Source organism: Microcebus murinus, chromosome 11 (genome assembly GCF_040939455.1).
Source record: "Microcebus murinus isolate Inina chromosome 11, M.murinus_Inina_mat1.0, whole genome shotgun sequence".
NCBI lineage: Eukaryota > Metazoa > Chordata > Mammalia > Primates > Cheirogaleidae > Microcebus > Microcebus murinus.
Window position 1 is genome coordinate 62,223,020 of NC_134114.1, and position 8,246 is coordinate 62,231,265.

The 8,246-nt window shown below is 34.8% G+C and overlaps 1 pseudogene; it reads left to right on the plus strand.

Moving 5' to 3' along the window:
• Positions 1–247: 247 nt before the first annotated feature.
• Positions 248–1,417, plus strand: LOC105882201 (E3 ubiquitin-protein ligase ZNRF1 pseudogene; annotated as a pseudogene).
• Positions 1,418–8,246: the final 6,829 nt, after the last annotated feature.

Here is an 8,246-nt window from a genome sequence, read left to right on the forward strand (position 1 = left end):
CAACATAACTTGATCTGTCCCAACTTTGCCATCAGCCATGCTCACTTCTCACTATAAATCTGGTAATGGTTGATTTTTAAAGTAAAGATTAAATTATTTGTTAAATGCCAAATAATGGAGCTATCTGGGGGAGGAAAATAATTCCAGATAAAACCAAAAGATATGGCAAATTCCACTGTAAGGATAGAATTAAATTAAGCATAAACCCAGACCCAAATTGTGGTAATGTGATGATGACAGTATAAACATGTGTGTGATGATAATATTGTTTTCCTTCCCGAGGGTCTCCACCGATGACAGCACTGTGTCTCAGCTGGGAGGGGGCCCCACTGTGGGCATAGGGACTGGCGGCGGGGCCATGGGGCTGTGCAGCCGCTCAGTCAGCTCGGTGACAGGCATGGCATGGACCCCAGCACGGCTGGGGGGAGCCCTTTGGCCTCTACACCCCCACCTCCAGGGGGACTGGCTACTCCGAGAGGGCACCCTGCGGAGGAGGGTCCGCGGCCACCTCTACCCATGCCCATGGCAATGGTTACCAGGAGACGGGCAGCGGTCACCATAGAGACGGGATGCTGTACCTGGGCTCCCTAGTCTCGCTGGCGGATGCTCTACCTCTGCACATCGCACCCAGGTGGTGCAGCTCGCACAGTGGTTTCAAGTGCCCCATTTGGTCCAAGTCTGTGGCTTCTGATGAGATGGAAATGCACTTTATAACGTGTCTGAGCAAACCTCGCCTCTCCTACAACGATGACGGACGACGCGCTGACTAAAGACGCGGGCGAGCGTGTGATCTGCCTGGAGGAGCTGCTTCAGGGGGACACGGTAGCCAGGCCGCCCTGCCTGTGCATCTATCACAGAAGCTGCATGGTTTGAAGTGAACAGATCTTGTCCGCAACACCCTGCGGACGGACCCTGCTGGGCTTGCTTGCAGATTTTTCTCATAGGGACAGACAGCCCCTTGTCCCCCGAGAGGAGGCTCATCGGACACTGGGGCAGAGCTGAGCTGGGGACACCCGTGGGAACAGGGCACCCCTTCTGCACTGACTTCAGAAAATGGTTCTCCCTTCCTCCCTGAGGACACCAAATTGGATGAGAGCGAGTTTGAGAGAAGAAGGAATAAACTGCCATCCTTCCCCTCACCCTTCAGCCCAGGAGGAAAAGGGCATTTTCTTTTTCACCTTTGAAAGGCATTGTGGGTCTGTCTTTAAAGTGTTTACAAAAAAAAATAAGTTATGCAGAAAATTCCTTTATGACCTTTCCAGTCTATCTCTGTTCAACCTCCACCCCCCCAAAAGTAACCATACAATGTTCCAACTTTTTCCCCACCATAGATGTGTTCTATATCTTCTAGAATTTCATATAAATAGAACCATATAGTATGTATGTACCCTTTTGTATGAGTATTTTTGTACGCAGAATTTTTATTTTAAGATAGATTCAAGTCCTTATATGATTTAGTTGATTGATGCATATTATTGCTGAGTAGTATTCTATTAATATATAACAGCCTGTTTATCTATTCTCTTATTTATAAACACCTGAGTTATCTTGAGTGTTTATCTATAATGAATAAACCTGTCCAGAACCATTAGAGAGAGGTTATATTTGCTTCAAATGTCAATCATAATTGTAAAACTTAAAAGAAAAATCTATTGTATTTATCCATGTGTTTGCTCTGTTTGTTCATCATTCTTCCTTCCTGAATGCTGTTCCAAAAGTCATTAATTTTTCTCTTCCTTTCTGGTTGGAGAACTTCATTTAGTAGTGTTTTTAGGATAGATGTGCTAGTGACAAATTCTCTTAGTCTTCCTTCATCTGGGAATGTTTTCATTTTCAATTTATCAGAAAGGATGTTTTCACTGGATATAGAATTCTGGGCCCTTTTTTTTTTCAGCAAAAGGAAACCACTTCCTCTAGCCTCCATAATTTCTGATGAGAAATTCACTGTCATCCAAATTTCTTTCTCACTTTCTCTTGTTGCTTTTGAGATTATTTTCTTTGTTTTTAGCTTTTAGTTGTTTGACTATGTGTCAATTTATCCTGCTTATGTCTTTTGCCTAATTTGGGGATTTTTTAAGTTGGCTTCCACTGATATCACTCCATCAGGGGAAAGAGTACTTTTTATCACTAATGGCATAGAAGTATAATAAAAAATGTAAAATAATTTGATAAATATTTGACATGGTTGCTAGAGAGCCCATATATAAAACCATAATGTGAATAAGAAAAAATAAACAAATAATACAGTACAAAAACAAATGTTCTAAATTTGTGGTAATAGTTATTTAAGTAGAAGAATACAATTTTTAGTGATGGTGTCATATATGATTCAAAACATGCTGTATTTCAACTTATAAATAACATGACATTTTCTGGAAAAATAAATCACTTAAGGAGTTCAAATCTGACAGAGTGAAGTCAAAGCTTCTTTGAGTATATTAAATAAAGTTATTTCATGAAAAATGCATGGGAAAAAGCCTATGTTTAAATTAAAAGATTATTCCATATTATATGTGATTTTTAATATATGACCATAATACTATTGTATCTATATCTCCACAACTTTTATTTATTCAAATTTATCGAAAAGTTTTTGGAGTGGTATTTTCATTGGGAAAAAAAGTTGTCATTTTATAATTATGTACAATAACAAGAAATCCTGAATTTTGCTTTAAATATTTTTCTACACAGTGTATAGTCACATGCTGCTTATGACAGGTATATGTTCTGAGTAAGTGGTCTATTACCATTGTGTGAACATTATGGAGTGTACCTACACACATCTAGATGGCATAGCCTACTATACACCTGAGCTAGATGGTGCAGATTATTGCTCCTATGCCACAAACGTGTATAGCATGTTACTGCACAGAATACTGCAGGCCACTGTAGCACAATGATAAGTATTTATGCATCTAAACATCCATAAACCTAGAATAGGTACAGTGCAAATACAGCATAAAATATAAAAAATGGTATACTGTTTTAGGGCACTTAATATGCATGGAGCTTTCAAGACAAGTTGTTCTGGGTAGACTCTGTGAGTAAGTGAGTGAATGTGAAGGCTTAGGACATTACTGTAGACTTACAAACACTATAATTACACTACACTAAATTTATGGGGGAAATACATCTTTAATAATAAATTAAGCTAGCTTACTGTAACTTTTCTACTTTTTAAACTTTTAATTTTTTTTAAGTTTTTGGTTCTCTTATAATAAAACTTAAAACACAATCACATTGTACAGCTGTACAAAAATATTTTCCTTCTTTATATTATTATTCTATAACCTTTTTTCTATTTTTTGTTCATTTTTTCACTTGCAAACTTTTTTTTTTTTTTTTTTTAAATATCAGACACAACACACTTTAGCCTAGGACCATGCAGGATCAGGATAATGAAGACATCACTAGGCTACAGGAATTATTCAGCTCCATTACGTTCTTACAGGACCACTGCTGTATATGTGGTGCATCATCAACTGAAACAGTGCTATGCAGTACATGATTGTATTAATTTGTTAAATAGCTTTTGAAATTTGGTATTAAATATTAAAAGTTGTTAACTTTAAAAAAGAGCAATATGATATGATGATGGAATTGTTAAGCATCTTGTTCAAATATTTTTTAAAAATAAATTCTACTCATTTGAAAATTACTTTCAAGAGTTAATGTGTGGATATAGAGAAAAGGTAATTTTCACATATTCTTTCAATAGCACAATTTTCTCCCGAATCCTACATTCAATTCAGATATTTTTTAACACAGTTGTTTTCTGATAACTTTATTTTTTCCATGTGTCTACTATGGTTATGTCTGAAACAGTGCAGGGCAAATTCTTCAGGATTTTTATACATATGTGTAGATATATATTTCTCATGGCTATAACTAACATTAACTTCACAATATCCAAAACGTCAGCTTTCTATTTTAGGACTTCAGAAATCAATTCTTAATTTTGAACAATTTTAAGCAATGGCATATGACTGATAGGTGACAGTAGAAGCTATCATTTTTATGGGGAATACTTTGCATGAATTATCTCATTTATTTCTTACAATAACTTTAAGAAATTAACACTATTTTCATGTCACTTTTCTAGATGAGACAATTGATGTTAACAAAAGATGGAGTAACTTGCCCAATGACACACAACAATGCTAAAGGAAATCTTTTCTTCAATTTCAAATGAGGTTTAAGACAATATGTATTAGAAAGATATGAATTAAAGGGTTGCCATTTGATCATTTATTAGTATAACTAGTTTTTACTTCAATATCTTAGTTTTCATAAAGAAAGAGTACTCAGGTTTGGGTTCATGTGGACAGAGAGGAAACATATGTAAGGGAGGTAATGATCCTTAGTGATGTTGTATATACTGACTTTAAGGTCATTATCACATTTCATGAAGCAATATTTTTAATAATCAGATGTATGTGGTATAAAATCATATTGAATGGAATATACTAGCTATAAATTGCTCAATCCTCATAAAGGTAATTAATTCTTGCTAAAATTGAATTAGTTATTATCACTTCCATTTTAGAGATTAAGAAACTATAGTACAGGGCTTTTCAGTAAACTGATCAAGGCAATGCGAATAGATGGTTTTAAATTCTGAGGTACGGCTCCCTAACCCCAGAGTCTGTGCTTTCATTCATTGCATCCTACATACATTGTTATTTGCTTTAAAAAGATGGTAAAAAGTTCGGATTTTCCCTTATTTTCCCCTATTCTTTAGCTCCAAAAATGATAAATAGGAAACCTAAAAATGCCATTTTCCCCCACTGAATTCTGAAAGTCTAAATGATTCTGTAACAATAAAGTTTCAGGAACTGAAATCATTAAAGTAGGGGTTACAAAAATTATCAAAATTAAGTCTTACTTCCTTTAGAATTAGAGGTCAGAACCACACAGTCTACCACTCTGGGAATCTTTTGGTCAAGATTTACTTAAATGCAGGGTAGTATCTTAGAGCAGCTGTGAGTACAATGGGAGTATCATCTGTGCCTAATTTGACAGAAGTTTACATAGACTTTTAGCATTGAAGAAAAGAAAGTCATAGACAGGATTTGTCAGAATATATTTCTATTTGTATATTATAAATCCATTTCACATCATCTTTCAGTGCTCATAGCTAGCAAAATGTCATTTTGAATTTGGCTTTGATTTGAATGTGGATGCTGATATTCTGTATAAAAACTGGTGACAAGTGGTCACTTTATAGTAGTCAATATATTTGCTTCCAACAATTCCCTGGTGCTAGACATTAAAATAAATTTTAATTCTCAAACTATTAAACTGATTGTAGCCTTTTTATAACCCCTATTTTCTGATTAGAGGTTGAGATATGATTAATGAAGGTGGCAGTTTATTGCTTCTTTTAATAGCTGGAACTAATGATAATTTCATGTCCCCACTGCTGCTTTGACCAGTATAATGTATCAGAAATAGAAAAACTTTTAAAAGTCAGCTTTCTAAGAAATATTTTTGAGAGTATCTGAAATCTATTTTTCAAAAATATATATTATAAACACTCTTCTCTTTATGTGCATGATAGTCTGAATTATTTAATTGGTGGAAAAGGAAAATAATTTCATGTAGGCTTATAATTTTATTTTTCTCATTCACTAGTAGTATTGGTTTGGAATCCACTGGAAAAAAATGCTTCAGCTTATATTTTATATTATTCTTTCCACAGTGAGACATTTGTCCTCCTAAATATTATCATAATTATTTAAAATGGTTCTCTGCCAGCACTAGTTTTGTTCCTCTTCATTTCATAATCCTATAATTATCAAGTTTTAACCAACCGTATTGTTATGAATTTTCTGACTATGGATTGCTGTTATCACAGCATATAACGCTTTTGAAGAATACTTTTGTATATCATGTCAAGTTCTAAGATACTCTTTGGGATCTGGCATTAATTATTATTCAAGTCCCTTTTTGTTGGTATGATAGTGAGGGATCCAGAATCTGTCTCCAATGAAGACCTCAGACAGACAGTTTGATTGGACAATATATATGGCAGGGGGGCCATAGGTGACTTGTCAGGAAGCTGTCTATATACAGGTGGCACACTGCAATTTACTAGTTTATTTGGGTGGCTTCGGTATGCTAAAGGCAATTTATACAAATACCCCCTTGTTTTCCCTTTGCTCTTATGGTATACACCAATTGTTTCATCCCCTGTCATCAGCGTATCCAATGCATATTTGATGCTTGAGAGTCCATTCACTGTTGCTTCAGATCAGGTCCCAATTATTCGACTTTGCGAGGTGCTTTACTGAAGATAGAAATTAGTTTAAATTGAGAAATAATGTCAATGGTTAAAATGTGTATTATAAATTTTTCTTTTCTTAAACATTATTTTAACAGAAACCTCTAAAACATTACAAGAAATAATTTCCTAGTACGTAAATTCCAGTCACTGTAGGAAAGCCTTACAAAGAGATAAAGATTAGTAATAATAGTAAAAACATCTATTCATTTGTTAGTCTCTGCTAAGCATTTATTTGTATTGTACAATGACCTCTTGCCATTTCCCTAATCATAAAATATCACTTCTGGAAAAAAAAATAACCCCTAAAAATAAACTTCAAATATATTAGATATAGATTTCAATAGAGATTTAACTATGGTTCCTATTTATAGTTTCTGTTTGAGACTGCATCCTAAAAACCTTTTGTTTAAACTTCGAGTTTTACAAACTGGTCTATGAACTTAAACGAATTTAGGCATTATTATATTGAAAATGCAATTCTAAACTTATTGTACATTTTTTGTAGCATGCGTATGTTATGTTAAATAATCAGGTAGTTATAGAAGTTTACAACATAAGTTTTTTTAACAATGGCATGTTGACACCTCTTCACCATTGTGTCTTTAAGCTTGCATGTAACACTTGGAAATGGATTGGGTATGTTATTTATGCTGAAAAGAGAATGGACAAGGGAAACATCTATAAATACCAGCCAAGGGAAAGTAAGAAGAACGTGAAAACTCTCTGAGCAAGCCAACCATTGATCAGCAATAGACTTTTGAGTTTCCAAGCTTTGAATAGGTCAGAGAGGACTGCAGGCTTAGCGATAAAGGACAGCACACTTAGCTACACTTAGTGTGTAAGTGCAGTCTGCAATTTCTAAGATACACATTCCTACCTTTGAAGTTATAGCTTCAAAGGTAGGAATGTGGTTCTGAATTCAATAAGCACTTACCTCAAATAAAAGTATCAGGTTCAAATTGGTTTGTTTTAACATTTAATGGTGTGCCCATTTAAGAAATATTTACAGAACCCCTACTATGCAAAGGATACTTAAGGGAGAATTTAAAAAAATCAATTTCAGCCTATTTATTTTCCTGTACAGCAGGACTATAAACAAGATTATAAATAAGTTCAATTTAAGGTAGAATAGGATAAACACAAGAAAAAGAATTTTAAAAATGTCATTGGGATACAGGGAAATAAAAATATTTCAGAAGTGATGCTTTTGGGTTAAGCCTTCCAGTCAAACATTAATTGGTTGAAATTACAGGTATTTTAAGTCTACTACTTTGGACTGATCAAAGGGAAACCAATGTAAGAAACATAAAGGGAATCTGGGCAGGTATGATTAACGTGTCTGTTTCATCTCTGTTTCTGGAAAGGCCCATGGTGCCATATAGGAAGCAGGTAAAGTAGACACATGGCTCACAGAAGCAAGACTGCCCTAAGGTGCCTCAAGAAGTTCAGCAGAGCAAATACACCTGATAATGACATCATAGTGGATTGTATCAGTTTCACCTGGCACCGTAGTTATTAGTAGTAGTAGCTGCATATATTAGGCAAAATAATGGCACCCCAAAGGTGCCTATGTCCTAATCTTTAGAATTTATGAATATGTTACATTTCATAGCAAAAAGGAATTAAAGTTGCAAGTGCAATTAAGATTGCTAATTATCTGAATTTGAGATAGGGAAATCATCTTGGATTATCCAACTGGTCATACTCTAATCATGTTAAGTCCTTAAAAGTAGAAGAGAGAGCTAAAAGAGAGAGCCAGAGAAATATGATATTTAAAAGAACTCAATCTGCAATTGATGGTTTTGAAAACACAGGTTTTCAAAGCATAAGCCAAAGGGTACAGGAAGCCTCTGGAAGCTAGAAAACACAGGGAAATTAATTCTTACCTAAAGCCTTTAGGAAGAAATGAAGTCCTGCCAATATTTTACTCTTAACCATTGAAACCCATGTTGGACTTAAG